At 35.5% G+C, this 21,276-nt stretch overlaps 1 long non-coding RNA gene across 2 annotated transcripts; it reads left to right on the top strand.

The window, feature by feature from the left end:
- Window positions 1–273: 273 nt before the first annotated feature.
- Window positions 274–17,875, top strand: LOC108662868 (uncharacterized). 2 transcript variants are annotated; one of them, XR_016027579.1, is made up of 3 exons: window positions 274–539; window positions 759–877; window positions 17,648–17,875. It is a non-coding gene; the product is annotated as an uncharacterized LOC108662868 (long non-coding RNA). The 2 variants fall into 2 exon arrangements; XR_016027578.1 differs by having other exon boundaries at window positions 279–539; window positions 822–877.
- Window positions 17,876–21,276: the final 3,401 nt, after the last annotated feature.

The raw sequence follows: 21,276 nt of genomic DNA, 5'->3' as shown, positions 1-21,276 counted from the left end.
CTGGGTTTGTTTTTGAACTTAAAAGAGTAATGAAATAAGCATTTAATTATAATCTCTTACCATTATACTATTGCTAAAGTAAATGGTCATTTCCTTTAATTTCATTTTGGGATAAGATTGGAAACCCAACCTGTTGTCTATTAGTGGGGTGGTGTAATATTCCGAAAAGAAAAAAAAATCATTGTATTTTGTCTTGCAGTGCTGCATGATTGAATCTTTACAAAAACAATTAATTTATGGTGTCTTACGGTAACGGATTAGTATGAAGTTGGCATCCATTGAGATTTGTGCACTCATCGCATGGCCTTCGTTTAAGTCCTCCACTGACTAAAATGATTTCCATTGACTAACGAGACTCGATAATTGTACGAAGGTGGATTTGTGCACTCATCGCATGGCCTTTGTTTAAGTCTTCCATTGACTAAAAAGATTTCCGTTCTACCGGACTCAATTGTCAAGTCTTCCATTGGTAAACAACTGAACATCTGTTGAAGAAGTGATGATGAGGCTCTGAAGAAGATGTCTCCAAGATTTCTACTGTAAGTTGATGATTTCATAAATTGCATTAGCCAAAATTGTTGAAATCTCTATTTTTTTTTCCTTCTCTTATCAGTAAGATTCCCATGAAAATGGGTTGTGTACCATTATTTATGTTTCCTTTATAATGCAACTGGGAAAAAAAGTCATCTTACATCTCCTTTATGATGCTTTTACCATCGAAATTAATAGTGTTTCTTCTACATTCTAAATTTTTATAGGGAAGGAAAAGATATGAAGGAAAATAGTAATAGAAAAGCTAAAAATAATTGAATTTCGTGTAGTTTGGTGATCAAAGCATGGAGGGCAAAGGAATAGTTATCAGACGAAGCAACATATGGTACACTTCTTTTCTTGTTTTGATACATACCATATGTACTATTTCTAAGCATATACTGTTCTCAAAACTAAGCATATACATATACCATATGTACAATTGTTTGCTTGTACCGAGTATATAGTGATCTTCTCACTTCTTCATGTATAGTTCATAAGTGAATTTAGTAGCAGCAATGTTTAGGATGCTTTAAGCAAAAAGCATAGTTCATATTTAAATAGTTATAATTGTCCGCATATTTTATCGATTATTTTTATATCCCATTTTTAATTTATCCTTTGTTTTAAAAGAAAAGTCCGAAATTCCTTTCTTTTAATTAATTTTCGAACCACTAATTTTGGTTAAAATACTAAAAATGATCTTATACTTTCTTAAAATTTTCAAACAATTAAATCTCTATTGTACCTAATTGGACACTTAAAATATTATTTTTAATTAATTAAACCCTTATTTAGGATAAAATTCATTAAAATTTGTTATTTTGTTACATCAACATTTAAATGGGACTTACATTGTAAAACAAAAGTTGTATGGACACTAATTCCCTCAATTATAAAAAAAATCTAAAATAAAAGCTTAATTAAATAAAAATAACATTTCATAAATTTTTGTTCGGAAAGGTATTTTTATTATTGCCAAAATGCAATACGCTTATTAATTTTTTGTTTCAAACTAAGCCATGTCTTATAAAAGTCACGCTCCAGCTGTACATCAAACTTAAACTTTGACTGCAGATAAATAAACACTGCTAGATTAATCACTAATTGTCTGCTTGCATTTGGAAAGATTTAAATATTTTATACATTTAATTGGGTACAATAAAATAATGGAAGGTTACTTGAGAAATTTTTGGAAGATTCATAGATTACATAGGCTTTTTAATATTTTAGTAGTTATTTTTTACCTTTTTGTATTTCATATTAATTTTTTATTATTTATTGTAATATTAAGAATCATTAAACATCAATATTGTTATTATTTTAGTTTCGTAATATAAAAATTTGAGAATTTTATATCAAAAATTTTAAAATCAATTTTATTTTGTTGATTATAAAATTTCTCAATTTCTTTGCATGTGTAATTCTATTATTTTAGTAAATCACTTATAAACTAAAATTAAATTAGATGTAATTTATTAAATATAAATTTGTAATTAATTTTAGGATCTGAGTTCTAAAATTGGAATTAGTTCAAGTTAGTTATTGGGTCTTGAGATGGGCAAGATCTCAAGGTTCTAGTGCTCTATCTCCATTATCTTTTTATAGTTTTGCTGTTTTCTTAGAGATGGTTCGGTTGGTGCTTGATAAATTTATTATATCTGTTGGAAGTTCTATATTATTGCATATTGCTTGTTTGATGGTAGGTCTCAATGTGGGTGGTATATGTGCAAGTTGTGTTGTTTCTAAAGGTTCCCTAACTCTAAAAAGATTAAACAAAACGAAATTTTATTAGCAGCATTTTAAGCACTACAAATTAATGAAATCCCTTTCATATAATATCATCAAATATTAATTAATTATAAGATAAGAAATGAGGGCTTTGAACTTAGACCTCCTAGAGCTAGCCTTGCTACTTAACTGAAGCCTCATTATCAAATTCCTTGACATTGCTAATTAAGGGTGAGACAGAAGGACGAACTTGCTACTCCAGTATGCTGCTATAAGAAAATTTTGTTGATCCCAGGGAGAAAATTTTATTGAAAAAAAATATTACAGAATTTGCTTAAGACAAATTTGTTGATGCAGATTTAGTGAAGAGATCATAGGAAAAGCAGCTGCGTACATAATTGAAGCACCCTCGTTATATAGTTGGCTGATAAAAGAATAAATGCTACCTCATATGCCCTTGCTTGCAGCCAGTCGCCAATATCTTGTTTCTCCTATGATGCTTTTGAAGGGAGAAGAGAAAGAGTGATGAAATCTTCAGTAAATAGAGTGTCTTTGAAATCAAGGATGCATAGAAGAGATAAGGGAAGAATATGTGTAGAAATTTTCAAGGTCAGCAAGCTAGGGAAGGGTGATCCAACTGAATTCACTAGCAAATTAGAGGTCAAATTTTAGATGGCATAATGCAGACCAAAAAAATTAGCTAGGCTGGTGGAAGCTAAAGAATTAAAGAATAATATATATTTTAATCAATAATATAAAATATTTTTTCATTATATCTCAATTTTGGTTTTGATGTTGTCCCCAAAACAATCGAATCAAAAAAATTATAGTTTTCTAAAAATTTCAAAGCTAAAAAGTGCCACTTACTTTCTAGAGTTTAGGATTGTCTAATTGTGTATTGCTTCTTGTGCACTATAGAAATGCATCATCAAGATTATTATGAATGGAATCAAGCTTATTTGGGAAAGCTATGTTGAAATAAGGTTTGCATTGAAAATCGCATCAGTTCATGCTATTAACTTTAGGACCATATGTAACCATTTTGTATTAAGACAGCTACCCTTCTGTTAAATTGTGATAGCTATGCATCTATATGAAACCTCGACCTTCATAGACGCGTAGCGGAGGTAGACACGATGACGTGGATTAGGGGTAGTTCTAACATTTTCTTGGTGAGCTCCTAGAAATGGGTTTTTCTAATATTATAAAGGCCGAAGTAGGCTTAAGGAATAAATGAATGATGTATATAATAATGAAATAAACGAAGAAATAGAAATAATGATAATTTTCACGATAGGGGCAAAATGGTCATTTGAGTCTCGGGTTTAAATTTTTAAGTTTTCATGAACTCGAATACTTCTAATCTATTGTTTTTCTCAGTGTAAAAAGAATAAAAAGTTTGAGCCAAAGGGAAAAAGAAGGCAAAGTCAATTATGTAATGGCATTTTTGTAAATAAGTGAAACTTTAGTCAACTCTAGGATAAATATCTAATTTTTCCAACACTTTCTCCTCACTTCCAGCAGCTTCTTCTTCTTCTTCCCATCCCTTCTTTCCATTCCAAACTTTCCATCTTCCATGGAGGCCACCCTTGAAACCTCCATAACTTTCTCAAATTAACTCCAATTCTCATGCTTTTGTACACTTTTTTATGGGATTCTTTATGCTCTTTCACTTTTTCACCTCAAAGATCCTCAAAAGTCTTTCCTCTGCACTTTCTCTCACTAGCTGAACATTTTAGAGAGAGAGACTCTTCAAATTAGCTTGAGAACAAACCTTAAAAGAATTTTCCCTCTTTAATCTTTACTAAAAGATTCAACTAGAAGTTCACCAAGGTTCTAACAAGACCCCACATCTCCACTTAGAGCATTAGTTGAAGTTGGAGTCAATTAAAGAATCAACAAGGACATGTGAGTGAACTTCATTTAAAATGTTTTGGGATAAATGCATATGTATTTGAATGAATCACTTGAAAATTTTTATTTGACTTTTCTTTAAAATATACATGGGAACAAGCCTTTGATGAAACGTCCTTACATTGTGAAATGTGTAATGTGATGAATCCATGTGTTTCTTATATTATGTGAACAGTAATAATGTGTAAAAATTTTTGTTTACATGTTGATATGTATGTTATGTCTTGAAAGGTAACATTGTATGATAAATACAACCGTGCGTGTGCGGCGTGGGAGTGCACATGACGGTAATGGTGCGGTGCGGTGTGGGAGTGCACCTGATAATATTTACGGTGTGCAGTGTGCGGTGTGGGAGTGCACATGACGATAATGGTGCAGTGCGGTGTGGGAGTGCACTTGATAATATTTGCGATGTGCGGTGTGGGAGTGCACATGATGGTGATGGTGAAGTGCGATGTGGGAGTGCACCTGATGATGATATTGTAATGTGCAATGTGAGAGTGCACATGATGACCTAGCTATGTGTGGTGTGGGAGTGCACAGAGCTGGGGGGGTCGGTAGTTGTATATATGTTTATAAATGTTATAAAGAGGTTAAGGAAATAAAATGTGATTGTATTGAATGTTGAATGTTGAAAATTGTTAAATACGTCAAATTGATTTTTGTTGCAGCAGGAATGGATTTTTGTCGTAGTAAAAATCCCCCTAATTTCATTTGCCCTGAATTTCGCTGCACCATGAATGCATTCTCACTGCAGTGAGAAACTCTCGGATGCTTGGGGCCTAACCTAGCTCTTGGTTTTTGCTGCAGTGAGAAACTCTCGGGTGGTTTCCTGCCCTGATTTTCGCTGCAGCGAAATTGTATTCTCGCTGCAGTGAGAAACTCTCTATCTGGTTGGAAATCTGCTACATGTTTTCACTCTTTAACTTCATTGTTGATCATGGATCTTTATATACTAAGGCATTAAAAAATCAAGGGTTGAATTGAGGGGTTTTAGTAAGGAATTGAGCTAAATAGTATTGTTTTCAACATAAGTGCATCATGTTTTCTAAAACTTCTTGTATTGTTTGCTTGTTCCCTTCCTATGTTCACTCACTGGGTTTATACTCACTCTTTTCAACTTCATGTTTTCAGATTCAAAGGCAGTTGGGACCTAGATTGAGGTGTCCACTTGTATTCAACTTTTTGGTAGGTACCATGGCATTCAGTAGTCGTACCCGTACTCAGAGTCACTGCGTTGGTAGTCAAGGGTCTTTTGCATGTGTACATGTACACTTAATGTAAATTGCTAAGACTTATGTTATAAACAATATACGTATATTTTGATTGATGAGTCCATTATGAGTTGGTGATGGATGACCACATTTTTTGGATGATACAAATATAAGTATTTGATTGCCATGATATATTACTAAAATACTTATAGTTGAGAATTAAGAATTGTGGCTTTAGGAATGATGATGTGTGATTGATAGAATGATGAACAAGATCATATAAAAAGGCTTGCTTGGGCTTAGTGAGCTATGGCCATTGGGCCCACGCGTGGGTTATGGCTCAGGATTTGGGCTGTGACAAAGTTGGTATCAAAACCCTAGGTTGGTCTAAGTCTTAGGATTTTTATTATTGGTTCAGCAGAGTATCGAGTCTTTATGTGGAAACTTCGGTTGTGAATTGTGAACCACGACACATTTAACAACCAAGAAACTGCATAGATTCCCTATTCTACAAACCACCTTTTTCCCTTAAGTATGATGGTAAAATGTGTTTAATAATAGGTGTTTGCTCTTGTCTAGGTAAGAATGTCGCCTAAGACCCGAGCCACCTTTTAAAAGGATGGGGGAGCAAGACGCTCGTAATGAGATGACTGGTAAGTCACGGGCTCCCACCTTTAGGGGGCGAGGCAGACGTGGTAGAGCCATTAGGTCCGTGAGGGAGGATATGTCTGTGAGTAGACATGAAAAGGAATAGTCTTTAGGTGATGCGGATAAGCACCCGATTGGGGGCATTACCATGGAGGACTTGGCTGCAGGTCTATAGGGAGTTAATAGGGTTGTGGAGATGATGGCAACCCATATGGATGACATACAGAAAATAATAGAGGAGAGACATGCAGCACAAGTGTCCCCTAGTTCACTAGGACAGACAGATCTCCAACATTTTGAGGTTGAGAGGGGTCATGTAGAGGTTTCACTTCTTGATTTCCTGAAGATTAAGCCTTCATCATGTACTGGGTTTGATGCATGGGAGAAACCCCAAGTTTTCTTAGACAAGATGAAAAAAATTTGTGATGCCCTTAGATGTTCTAGTACTAGATCAGTTGAGCTAGCCGCTTTTCGATTAGAGGATGTGACACAAGAGTGGTATGGCTCCTTACGTAGAGGTAGGCTGACGGGTAAAACATTGTTGACTTGGAATGAGTTTAGTTCAGCTTTCTTGAATTGACTTTTACCCACCAATGTACGAAATACGAGAGCTAAGGAGTTTGAGGCATTAGTACAAACCCCAGGTATGACGGTGTTGAAATACGATATCAAATTCAGATAGTTGGCTTGGTATGCGCCCTATCTAGTTTCTATAGAAGAGATGAAGATTCGAAGATTTATGGATGGGCTAGTGGAGCCATTGTTCAGGGCTGTAGCATCCAAGGATTTTGATTCCTACCCTGCAACCGTGGACTACGCTCAGTGTATTGAGATGAGGAGCAGTGAGAGTAGGGCTGCAAAGGATAGAGTCAAGAGGGCCAAGATAGAGGGCTATCAAGGTCATTGAGACTTTAGTAGTGGTATTTCATTTTTTGGCCGTTAAGGCCCACAGGGGGACTCATGGTTACCTCAACAGGGGAGTGACTTGAATAGTGCCAGCATTGGATTAGAATAAAAAACCTTCAATGTTAGGAGGCAGCAAGATTCAAGGCAAGGTAGTCAAGTTATCAATCGTTGCAATATTTGTGGGGGATGACATAGAGGAAGATGCCTCCACGCTATAGGAGTTTGTTTCTTGTGTGGTTAACTTGGACATATGAAGAGGAGTTTCCCCGATGGCTCATTAACTACAAGGATCTGCTTGTGGCTCCACCCAGCCAACTTCGTCTGTTCCTTCAATAGCCGCCTCATCTGACCGGGAGGTTAGCGGATCTAAAGGTAAAGGTGTTGTTACTTCCTCTCAAAGTAAGCTATTTGGGTCTGGATGTCAGAGTTCTACTGGTAGGGGCCACGCAAGGGTATATGCCTTAACCCCACAGGAGGCCCAAACATCCAATGCAGTGGTCTCAAGTATTCTTTTTGTTTGTAATATGGATGCTCGAGTATTGTTTGATCTTGGTTCTACCCACTCTTTTGTTTCTCCATGTTTTACACTTCGGTTGGGTAAAGATCATGTTATGAGAGAAGAACAGTTAATGGTGTCTACCCCTTTAAGGGAGGTATTTGTGGCAAAATGGGAATATAGGTCTTGTGTAGTTCGAGTCAAGGAAAAGATACATTGGTAAATCTAGTGGTGTTAGACACTTAAGATTTTGGCGTGATCTTGGGAATGGATTGGCTATCGCCTTGCCATGCCAGTGTGGACTGTTACCATAAATTGGTTAGATTTGATTTTCCAAGAGAGTCATCATTCAATATTCAGGGGGATAGGAGTAATGCTCCAACTAATTTAATATCCGTCATGTCTACTAAATGGTCATTAAGACAAGATTGTCCAGGTTACTTGGCTATTATGAGAGATACTCAACGAGAATCAATTTGAACGTAATTAAAAATTTTCAACATTCAACATTCCATGCAATCACATTTTATTTCCTTAACCTCTTTATAACATATATAAACATATATACAACTGCCAGCCCCCCAACTCATGTGCACTCCCACACTGCACATAGCTAGGTCATCATGTGCACTCCCACACCACACATTACAATATCATCATTGGGTGCACTCCCACATCGCACCTCACCATCACCATCATGTTCACTCCCACATTGCACACAGCAAATATTATCAGGTGCACTCCCACACCGCACCGCACCATTACCGTCATGTGCACTCCCACACTGCACATGCACGGTTGTAATTATCATACAACGTTACCTTTCAAGGCATCACATACATATCAACATGTAAACAAAAATCTTTACATATTATTACTTTTCACATAATATAGGAAACACACGGATTCATCACATTACACATTTTACAATATAAGGACGTTTCATCAAAGGCTTGTTCTCATGCATATTTTAAAGAAAAGTCAAATAAAATTTTTCAAGTGATTCATTCAAATACATATGCATTTATCCTAAAATAGTTTAAATGCAAGTTTACTCACATGTCCTTGTTGATTCTTTAATCAACTCCAACTTCCATTAATGCTCCAAGTGGAGATGTGGGGTCTCATTGGAACTTATCACACATAATAGCATCATAACAGACTCAATTTACATGAATATTATTCCAAAAGTTGTTTCCTAAATCAAACTTTACTAGTTATTCCTAACTAGTTTTCAATTACCATTTGACTAGTCATTAGTTTGCACTACTTTAGTCGGACTAGAAATAAATAAATAACCTTCAACAATAAAACAACCCATAATTCTAATTATTAACTATTCATCAACAACTTAAAAATCAAACCTAACTCATTGCTCACCTTGGTGTAGACACCCATTCAAAATGAACTAAAAATTAAAAATAAATAATAATATAATATAATAATAATAAAATAAATAAAATAAAATAAAAAAATAAAAAAAAAAAGAAGAAAAGGCTGAAGCACCCACACGGCCTCCATAGTCAACAAAATATGGAGCATTAAATGCTCTTCCGGTGGCCAAGATTTGAAGATCACTTTCGGCAGATTTGTTTTTGATATGAAAGCACCCATCCGAAATTCATGCTAAACAAAGCATGATTGCCCTCTCCGATTGTCCAAAAATTTGGACAACTGGGTTCTATAAGAACACCAAAAAATTCTAGAGTAGGCAGAGTTTTGGAAAAGCCAGAAAACATAGCCAAAAAAAAAAAAAAAACCAAAAGAGAAAACGATTCAAAAGAATTTTTCCAAAAATAAAAAAATAGATCCAACCCAACAGCAACAACCAGAAATAAAAAAAACCTAAGTGTCCTAGTAGCCAACAAACCACAATAGCAAAAAAAAAAAAGATTAAAAGAAATCAACCGAAAATGCACAATGAAATGAGAGAAATAGAGTGAGTTTTGTGTTTCTTTTTTGGTTTAGGTTTTTAGAAGTAAGTTTTTTGGGTTTGCTGGTTGAAGCTTAGAGGAAAAGTTTAGGTGGCTGTTGTCAGTTTTGGAGGAAGAAGTCCTTGGGTGAGCCGCCGGTTTAGAGTGGGTAAGGTGGGTCGGTGTCGATTATGAGGAAAATAGCTTGGGGGCTGTCGACTATGAAAGAAGAGTCCTTGGGTGCCACAGGCTAGAAAAGGAGGGGGATTTAGGGTACCATCGAAAAAGATTTGGGGTGTCGTCGGCTAGAAAAAGAAGGAGATTTGAGGTGTCACCGGTTAGAGAAAGAGAGAGAGTGATCGGCTAGTTTGAGGAGAAAGAGAAAAAGAAAATTTTAGAAAGAAGGGAGAGGTTGACCGACTAGAGAGAGAAAGAGGAAGGTGACAATAAGAGAAAAGGCCAAAAAAGGGGTTTTTATACCCAAGTGTAAGAGAACCAAATGGCACCATTTTAGGGGAGTGGAGAATTAAAAGGTTTAAGGCCTAAACGGCATCGTATAGAGCAGTGTCACAGGCACCAAATGGTGCGTTTCGAAGAGCAGTATTGTGGGCCTGCTGAGCAGATTTCGTGGTGCAATTTTTGGCCTTCTATGGGTCATTGAGCTGGGCTAATCTGAGCCTGGAAAGGTATAATCCTTCTCTTTGGTTTGGGCTTGTTTCAATTGATTTTGGGTCTAGCCCATTTTGTTAAATAAAATGCATTTTTTTGTTATAATTTAAACCATATTAGGAAAGGCTATATATATATATATATGCAATATGAATGCCTATTTCAATGTTAGAAAACAAAAATAAATACAAAAAATACATAAAAATAATAATAGTAATAATAATAAAAATAATAGTAAAAATCCATAGTTTAGAAGGACATATATATATATATATATATAATAATAAATAAATAGTAAGAAAACCAATAATAGATTTAGTTTAGTTAATATTAATAATAATAATAAGCAAATGAGAAGAATAAGAAAAAGAAAGAAAAAATATTCATGTTATAAATAAATACTTGGAAATATATAATACAAAACAGTAAAAAAATCATGATACAAATATAAAAATAATAAGAAATAAATATATATAAAAAAACTGATTATTTGAGTGATTTCACCTAAAAAGGGCAAAGAGTTGCCTCTTTCTGGTTGATTTCTTAGGTGCGGAGTTCGAGACGAATTTTCATCGAAGCGTCGAGATAAATCCGAATTCTATACTCTAATACCCATTAGTTCGAATAATTGTTGTTTAAAAAAATATACATAAGAAAAAATGATAAAGTAATAAATTAATAATAATAATAATAATAATAATAAATATATATATAAATAAGGCAACAAATCACGTTAAATTATTAAACATATTGTTGTATGAATTATGAACTAACTAAATTAATAAAGGCAGTCATGTAGATATCATCATTTTATACTGTCATAGCATGCCACATTTATCTTGTTGATGGGGTGAGAATTTCGATGATGGGATTTCCCCGAGGAGCTTGTAGAGACGAGTTTTTTCGAGGATATCTCTAGGTGAGGATAATTTTGAGACTTCATCAAAGCGTTGGGATGGTCTTCGAATGATTTTCCAATAAAAGATTGTCGACCCCATTATTTAAAACAAACAAATCATGACATCATTTTATGCTTGCATCATTTGTATATGTAAAACCGAATAAAAGATTCAATCAGCAAACTTGATAAAAGTTAGTTAATAAGCAAGGATTAAGAAAATATAGGAATAAAATCAAAAGTAGGCTATAATAGGATAACTTAAGATTAAATGGTACCGTTCATGGAATGGGCGTCACGGGGGTGCTAACCCTTCCCTGTGCGTAACCGTACTCCCGAACCCAAATCTAAAATATACGTAGATCAGTTTATCGTTCATTCGACAGACCTAAAATTAATTTAGGATTTCGTCGATAAGAACAAAATAGGGTGGCCAATCACACCTAGAAAAAAGATTGGTGGCAACTTCCAAATCACCCCACGTCTAACGGTCGGGTTCCCGGACCTGAACGTTGCGACAGCTTGGAGACTCCATTGGAGAAAATGAGAGTGAAGACATTAATTAATCATAAGTTATCCTAAGCCTTAAATAATTTGGTGTTTTCTCTAGCATCAAGTATTTATTTTGTGTATTCTTGTTTAATGCATTCATTTATTTTGCTATTATTACTTTACTGTTTTAATATTTGCGGGGATTTTAAGATAAGGGGAGTGTGAGATTATTGGTTCTAGATCAGTATATTCCTTCTCACACACTACACGTCTTGCATTCATGCATAAGCCTTCCACCCGGGCTTTATCCTTAATTAAGAGGGGGTTAAGTAGCTACGCTCTCGTGAGGTGATAACCTTCGCATGGGCTAGTGAAGACTCCCACTCAGATCGAACCCAGTTCATTTGAAGCCTTTAATGGGTGAGGATCGGGGTGCCTTACTAGTCCATGTAGACGACAGTGAGGAACGATTTGGGAACCTTTAGTTCCATCTTTAACTTGAGCTCAGCATGTAAAATACCGAAAGTCGCCTTTGCCTATGTAGAGCCTCACTAGTGAGAGAATACCCTCTGATTAGGTACACATGAGGGAATGTTCATATTCCCCTTGCTCTAAATTTTTCTCCACAAAATAATGAAGGTATTTTGCGTACCCATGTCATTAATTAATTTCATTCATTTTTTAATTACTTTTGATTTTTTGTATATACTAATTTAAACCTGTTATCATTCTTGCATATGCACATTTGCATCATAATTTTGCATATAGGAAAAGTATTTGTCACTTGACAACTATTGACGAAGTAGATCCAATTGCATCCATGGAGTCATCATGGCCACCTTCAAGCTACGACGGAATATATGAAGTGACTCAGCACATGGTGAGTGCCCAACAAAGTGACGGAAATTGCCTATCAAAAGATCACATCCCATCACTACTTGATAGGGTCCACCTTGATCTTAAACAGAACGACTTCACTGATCTGCTTGACATATGGGATAGGTGGGGGGCCACCACTCGGGTGAATTTTAATAAGAAATATGGCCACATAGCTCAGCTCTTTAAGGTTCAGATAAATGAATAGTTGTTGAAGGCCATTGTGCAATTTTGGGATCTGTCGTATAGGTGCTTTGTATTTAATAAGGTGGATATAGTTCCCATAATTGAAGAGTACTCGGCTCTCCTACAAATTGATCTTGATAATCCAGACAAAATATATTAGAGAGGATAAAAGACCAGACACAAGTGAAAGCTAGCCAAGATGATGGGTATTACTCCGGGGGAAGTTGACCAAAACTTAAGGAAAAGGGGGATAATGAATGTATCCCATGGAGTTTTTTACGTAGTTATATCATGAAGCATCGGGACACCGAGCAAGGATAGCTTGTGATGGCCTTAGGGATTTTTGGGCTAGTGATCTTTCCCAAAGTCTTAGGACATATCGAGGTCGAAATTATAGATTTCTTCGAGCAAGTTATCAACAAGGCCAATCCTTCACCTTCAATCCTAGCAGAAAGTCTCAGATCACTGAATTATTGTCAAAGAAAAGGGGAAGGACGATTTCTGGGATGCGCACAGCTTCTTTCCATCTAGATAGTAAGTCACTTTGAATGCAAGGTCAATAGGTTCAGAAAGCCATTTCATCCGCAAAGTGCCCCCATCAGAGAATTTTGTGAAAGCAAATGGCGGCAAACAAGACTAAGGAGCAATGGATCTCTAGGCTCAAGAAACTCATAAGTGTGGAGGTAACGTGGAGAGCTCCATGGATGCCCCATCGCCCAGTCATGTATAAATGTAGGGATGAACCTTGGGTACCATTAATGGGGCCATGGGGAGCGATTAACTATGCCTCAATCATGGTGAGAAGACAATTTGGGTCAAAGCAATTTGTGCCTATGACACACTGACTCAACTGTCAAGCCCAACCTTATAAAGTACTTGCCATGTCCTTCAGGTGATTGACAATATGCTTTCATACTTGGAAAGCCCCGAAAAAAAATCGTCAAAAGTCAATATTGTACCAAATGGTACTATTAAGTTGAATTAAGCCTTGAACTAGACTAAATAGAGATCTTAAGATGAAATTGAGATTTTTAAAACCCCAGAATGACTTAAAATGATGATTTGGAGTTCGAGGGCAAAATCAGAGTCAATTTAGAATTTTCATGTTCTAGGGGAAAAATGGTAATTTTGTCACCCGAGGACAAAATGAGAATTTTTAGAAAAGAATTTGATCACATTTGACTCATTGGAGTATGATTTGAGTTTGAGAGGTGAAAAATTTAAATTCTGACATTTTTGGAGTTTCAAGGGTAAAACGGTAGTTTTACGAGTTTAGGGGGGCAAAGTTTGAATTTTGGAATTTTACACCACCTAACACTTGTCATGCCCATGGATTTCAGCCATTAACATTTTACATTGTGGATAATTGAAACATTTTATGTGGTGGAGAGAGATTGCTTAATAGATAAGTATTACACATGGACCAATGGAAACATGCCATGTGTCAAGCTTGGATTGTTCTAGAATTTTCTTGTAAAATCTATTTAAAACTCTCTTAGTCTCACCCATATGGCCGGCCAAAGCATGAAGTGAAGAGGAAAGGAAAGAACACAAACCTTAGGTGGGGAAATTGAAGAAAAAGTGTGAGATTTCAAGGAATTAAGCTAATAAAGGTAAAATTTTATGATTTTATCCTGTGATTTACACTACCCATGCTTTCTTTTTCATTTTTCATGCTTAGAACTCAAGTTTGCATGATGAACCCATGTTGGCCGAATTTGAGAGGAGAGGTTTTGAGCATTGATTTTGCTATATTTCAAGCTAATTAAGTGTTTTTGTTTGTTTGGTAATGGAAAGTATGAAAATCTAGCAAGGAATCACTTTGTTCTTCACAAACCCACAAGAGGCCGAATTTTCTAGGGAGGATATTGAGGCTGAAATTGATGATATTTCATGATATTTTGGTGGTATTTAATGATTGGTGAGGTTAGAAATTTAATGGGAAATTTTGGCATGAAAATTTGAATTTTTACCTAATGTATAGACATGTGTGATTTATGGCTCGAACTGATAAATTGAATCATATTCACAGTCATTGAGGTATTTTAAGTATAATTGGAGTGTAGAAAGTGAAAGAAATTGATTTGGAGTTAAATTGGAGGTTTTAGCCAATTACACCAAGAATAGTGCGAATTAGGTCGAATACCATATTTAAACGGCTATTCGAACATTTTGCATCACATTTCGTGCATTCATATAGATTTATAGAGCTTGAAATAGTTTATGATAAATTGACACAATTTATTGAAATTCGTGTCACGTATGATGTATAGGTGGTGAGCCCTCTAACAAGGGTTAAGAGATTGTGCCCGAAGACCAAAAATAGGAGTATATCGAACTCCTAGTACTGTGAGTAACCTTACTATCATCTTAATTATCTAAAGTGGTTTTTATCCGATTTTGTGGTTTTATGGAAAATGAGTTTAAATGGTAAATTTTTAGGTTTTATAAACAAAATGTGTTTAAATAAAATGACTTCATAAATGGTCTTGAAATTGAATGAAGGCTTTGAAAATTGAGTAATTGGAGACCATTTGATGTATTGTGAATTTATGGTTCTAATTGATTGGCTTATGACAATATTGGCATGAATGGCTGAATTGGTATTTGTGTTGAAATGTATAAACTATTGTTTGCCTTGATAGGCTAGATAATGATAAAATTGCCATATCATGCTGTTAAATTTTTATTGTATGGTGGGTTTAGCTTGCTGCAGTGGGCTGGTTCTGTTGACCAACCTATTAGAGGGGCACGGAGCCTGGTCATATATATGTACCTCGATTGGAGAGGCACGTAGGGTAACTCCCGAGCTCAAACTTTAGAGTTCACTTGTAAAACCCGACCCTATAAACACATGTCATGACATACATGCACTGAGTAGCATGTTATTATGCTAGGAAAGCACCTAAGAATAGACGAAACCTAGTATCGTACCTAACGGTACACTTGAGTTGATTTAACCTTGAACTAGTTCAAATAGGAATTGTAGGATGAAATTTAATATTTTATAGTCTAGGAATGACTAAAAATGATTGTTTGGAGTTCGAGGGTTCATTTGGGGTAAAATTGGGAATTTTGATGTTTAGGGGCAAAATCGTAATTTTACCACCAGCGAATAAAATTTGAGATTTTGAGAGAATTTAGATCAAATTTGACAAATTGGAGAATGGTATGAGTATAAGGGATGAAAAATATGTCTATGGGCAATTTTTCAGTTTTTGGGGCAAAAATGTAATTTTTGACTTTTGCGGGGGCAAAAGTGTAAATTTCAAAAATTACTCCACCAAGACTTTGGATAAGTCTGAGAATTTTATCTAAGCTATGGATATGTGGGACAAGTGTATGGTGAAAATTTGGAAACAAATGGATGAAATTTTAAAAATCGACCAATGGGAAAGTGACACATGGCATTTTTTAATGGTTTAATATTATTTTAATGAAAAGTCAGCCCATTTAAACCCCATTTTAAGTAATGGCCGGCCATAAGGAAGAACAAGAGAGGAAATAGAGAGGAAAGGAAGAAAAGAAAGAAAACAAAGGGAAACAAGAAAATTCAAAGGGGAATTCACGTTTTTCGCCCGTTTACTTGTCTAACGATATGATTTTTTGACTTTAGCTTGATTTCTACCTTTCCTATGCCTTTGTTTCCATTTAGCATGCTTGAGGAGAGAGATCTAAAAGTGACATCAAGGGCTGGATGAAATTCTAGGGGAGAGATTTTTGAATTTTTAGGTTTTGATTTTTAGTTAAATTGGTAGTTTTAGTTAGTTAAATGTGTTTAGAAGTTAAATTGGGCAAGAAAGCATTAAATTTTCACAATACCCACCCTTGGCCGAATTTGCAATTAGGTACAATGATGATGATATGATTTTTATTCTAAGAGAAATGAAGAGAAAATGATGAAAAATGGTTAAATGTGATAGAAAAACAAAGTAGAAAATTTACCAAGTTAATGTCCCATTTGTGGCTGAATTTTCCAAGGAGGAAAGTGAACTGATTTTGGTGATTTTAGAAGGTTATTGGCTGATATTTAATGGTTAGAAATGTTGGAGAGAGAATGGGATGATTTAGAGCTAAAATGGAGAACGTTAGCAATTTATCGGGTAAAGTGTCAAAATTAGGTTAATACCGCGTTTAAGCCATTTTTGGCTATTGCATTTCATACCATGCATTAGTATAGGATTTAAGTCAAATATATAGTTATTTAGCATTAATGTGATGAATTGAGTAAATTTTTACAATGTGTCTAGGAGGAGAGCCTTCCGGTAAAGGCAAGGAAATCGTACCCGACGAGTAGTTATTGGGCACCTAGAAAGCTTTTAGTTTGTACAAACGATGAGTAAACTTATTATTATTGTAAATTATCTAGAGTTTATTTTTAATGCTCTTTATGTATTTTATGAAATGAAAACGAGATTAAAACGAGATTTTTGATATTTTACAAATAAATGTGACAAATAAACATATATTGGGTTGATTATGAAATTGAGTAATTGGAGGCTGTTAACTGTCTTAAAAATTATATATTTTCCTATGAATGGCTTATGAGATATGAGTATATGTGGCTATATTTTGTAAGTGTATTGAGAAATTTATGTAAGCTGTTTTTACTATACAGCTGGATAAATAAATAAAAGCCACGTTATACTGTCGAAATTTTATTAAAATTGGTGGGTTAGTCACTGTAGTGATGGGTTTTCGTGGACTGCCTATTAGAGAGGCACGGTAAACCTGGTTATATAGTTACTCTGGTTGTAGAGGCGAAGAGGGTAACTCCTGAGGTAGTATTAGAGCTCACTTCACGTCGAACCCCCACGTGAATGTGTAACTCGGCCAACACCAAGGAACGACTTGTTTTAAAAATAAAAATGTGTTTCATATGTAAATGTTATAACAACCTTGGTGGATTCAGTTAGATGCCTCGGCCAAGGTATCCTTGAGGATTAGTTTTGGCTTGAGCCTTGTTTTTAATAAAAGACATAAGTCTTAACAACTGTTTTGGTAAATTACAAATATTTTATGGTTTAAGAAATAAATTGAAAACATTATGAAATGGTTCGTAATTTATTGTTTAAACTTGCCTCCATTTTACTTGCCTTTAGATATTTATGATAATGTCTGTTTACTCATTGGGATTGCAAAATCTCACCCACCTCCTTTCCAAACATTTCAGGTCTGTGGTAGCTTGTAGATACCCTATTTTGTCGAGGATTTCAGTTGATATCTTTACCACACAGACAGTAGGTTTCTAGCACCAACACTAGGTGTATTTTGGGCCACTTGTCATTGTAACCATTATCGTACATTATAACTTTGTAAATTTTTACATGTATGAATTTGTTTTACTTACACGTTACAAAAGATTTCTTACACGTGTTTCTATAAATATTGTTATATATAAAAATGCTATATTTTAATCAATATTGTGAATAGTGATATTTGTCTATAAATCCTTTTAAAAATTTATCTTTTGATTTATTTGAGCCGAAAACGACCGGTAATTGTTTAAAATGGAATGTTTAACAACGATTGCTTATAGGAAAAGAAAGAAACTAATAGGTAAGCCTTGCGGGGTTTCGGTTGGTATTTCGGGTAATGAATGTCAATCGGGATGTCGCGGCATTTGTCATGGGCCCGTGGGAGGTTCCGGGTCGTGACATCACTTCACGTCCAACCACCACGTGAGGGGAACTCAGCCAACGCCAAGGAACGGCTATGTTTTCAAAATAAAAACATGATTTATACGTACATAACTTTTTAACAACCTTGGAGGACTCGGTTTGGGATAGCCCTCGGCCAAGGTATCCTTGATGACTGAGTATGATAATGATTTTGGCACGAGCCAAAGTTTTAAGAAATTCATAAGCCATGTTAATTATTCGATTTATATGAATTGATTTTATTTGGTTGAAACAAGTTGAAAGGTGATGAATTTCAGTATGTTAAACTATTTTATCTGTCTCCATTTACTCGACTTTAGATGGTTTAGATAGTATCTGTTTACTCACTGAGATTTTATAATCTCACCACCCTCATTTTCTACCATTTTAGGCCCGAGGTAGCCTGTCGATAGCAGATATCGTCCAGGATTATAGTCCACTTTACTACTCCAAAAACTGTAGGTTTACTACCTTTGTGCACTTTTGTTCCTTGTGGGCCCATGAGTCACTGTAAAGTAAATTTCATATCCCGGTTATCTATATTATAGTACGTATGAATTTATTTAGCTTTTACATTACAAAAATTATTTACCGATGACTCTATAAATATTGTTTTACAAGAAATTAGAATATTTTATTGAATATTTTTATTTTATTCAAATAGTTGCAATATCATTTTTAATAAATGTTTTAGACACCCAAATTTATTTTAAATCATGAAATATGTGTTTTCCACTCATCTACTACATTTTTAGTCGGGTTCGAAAAATTTCGAGGAAAAATGACGAAAACGCCTCTGTGAGGTAAAAATTATTTTTCCACAGTTTTGAAAGGGAAAAAAGCTTAAAATTCTTTAAAAACGAGGTTTGGAGATGATTACTCATAGGGGAGATGAAAAAAAATGGTGCTAAAGCCTTGCGGGGTTTCGGTTGGCACTTCGGGTAACAAATGTCTACCGGGACTTCATGACGATTGTCAAGGGCTCGAGAATAGTATCGGGTCATGATATCAACACTTTAGAGTTTGCTTATGGAGAGTCGGGTTTTCTGAAAAGGATTGAGGAGATTGCACGACCTTGGAAGAAGACAAGTCGAGTCGACCAAAGGAGGTACACCGATGAAGTTACTACTGGGTATCTGATATGGCATGACCAACAAGTTAAGGATGTGGTATACCCAAAGGAAGATACACCTCATGGCCCAATTGATCCGGAACCTTGAGACTCTTTGCTTGAAAGTGAGTTGGCTCGGAAGAAGTCTGAAGCTGAAAATTCCACTTAGAGACAACGATATGAAGACCTCCAAAAAGAATGTGAGAAGATGAAGAAGGAAGCAGTTGAGCAGAGAAAAAAAGTCCGAAAAATAGAAAGTGATTGGGAGAAGAAGTATGAGAGCCTAAATAGTAAGTTTTCAGCCACGACAAGTGAACTCCAAAGAGAAATACAAGTGAGAGAAAACCAAGGTAATGAACTTCAAGCTTACAATGATGGACTGAGAATTCAAGTGCGATTAAACAAGAGTCCATCCAATTACTAAGACAAGAGTATGAAGAGCTCGAAGGGGTCATGACGACTTATCAACAGGAATATGAACGCCTCAAGTAAGAGAGCACTCAGATTCGAGAGTGGGGTGAATCCTACAGACAAGCTTATGTGGAGAAACATGACCAGATAGATTACTTGGTTAGGCAAATGAGGGAGGTGGCTTACAAGGTGATAAGCATGGCTTGGAAGATGGACATATTGAAGAGCCAGGTCTTTCCAATTGGGAAACAAGAGCAACAGTTGATTAAGTATTTAGATGAGGTGTATAGCCATTATAATAAAATTGGTGAATACTAGTAGATGTAAAAAAAAAAAATGACTCTTGTATTGTAATCAAAGACAATATTTTATGCAATGGATGACTTTGTTGGTGGGAGTCATGTGACAAATACTTTTAGTAGATGATCATTCATACATGCATAAATCATCATTTCATGAAAATAAGTATTTTCACCTGTAAATAAAGATAATGGGTTCATTTCTTCATTTCATTCATGCATTGAATATGCATCTAATTCATGTTTATGATTACAACAAGGTTTCAAAAATAACTCGACCACCTAAACCAAGTGATCAATGTGTTCATAATATGCGTCAACGAGCAAGGATCATGGAAGAAGAACAAAGGGAGTGGATGGATAGAATGGAAAGAGCTTAAGAAGAAATGAGAGAACAGTTAGCAAAGATGATGGAATTGATGACAAGCTTAAGTAAAGGAAAAAAAGTGGTCGAAGAGTCAGCTTCGTTAGAAAACCCACCAGCACAAGACATTGGAAACCAAAGGGATGATCACCTTATCCCTTGAGGTTCACTCCACCTTATGCCCAAACTTTTCAAAGGATCCACCCTCAAGTGACGCCATCCGTTTATTACAATGCACCACCCCCAATGGGCCATCAATTGACTCATGGGCAATTTGGGTCAAATTTCGGGACAAATCCTGCTAAACCAATACACATCCCAGATTTAGACGATCCAAAAGAGCAAGAGAAACTAAGAAAGAGCTCATCACAAACAAGAAAAAATGAAAAGATAAAAAAAGTACGGTTTGTTGGAAGAACGCCTTTGTGATATCTAAGGAGTTGATAGGTTCAGTACCATGGACGCAGCCGAATTATGCTTAGTGCCTGATGTACTGATCCTTGCCAAGTTCAAGGTTTTGGAATTTGAAAAATATGACAGAACGAAGTGTCCCATGGCACATATTACTGTGTATTATTGGAAGATGGCTGCATAGTCTCATGATGACAAGATACTGATCCATTTTTTCCTGGATAGCTTGACTGGGTCAGATGCTCGGTGGTACGTATAGCTGGATTGAAATCGTATTAAGACTTGGAAAGATCTAGCAAGAGCCTTCATAGCCCAATGCAAGCATGTGGCTGAATTAGCCCCTGATGGGTTCTCATTACAGATTATGGAAAAAAAGCAAAGTGAGAGCTTCAAGGAATATGCCCAAAGGTGGAGGGATACAACAGCACAAGTTCAGCCACCTTTCATTGATAAGGAAATGGCTGTGTTGTTCATAAACACACTCCGAGCTCCATTCTATGAGCGCTTGATAGGCAATGCCATTAAAAACTTTACGAATTTGGTCTT

Source organism: Theobroma cacao, chromosome 7, assembly GCF_053813885.1.
Source record: "Theobroma cacao isolate CCN51 chromosome 7, ASM5381388v1, whole genome shotgun sequence".
NCBI lineage: Eukaryota > Viridiplantae > Streptophyta > Magnoliopsida > Malvales > Malvaceae > Theobroma > Theobroma cacao.
This window is presented reverse-complemented; position numbering and strand designations above follow the sequence as displayed.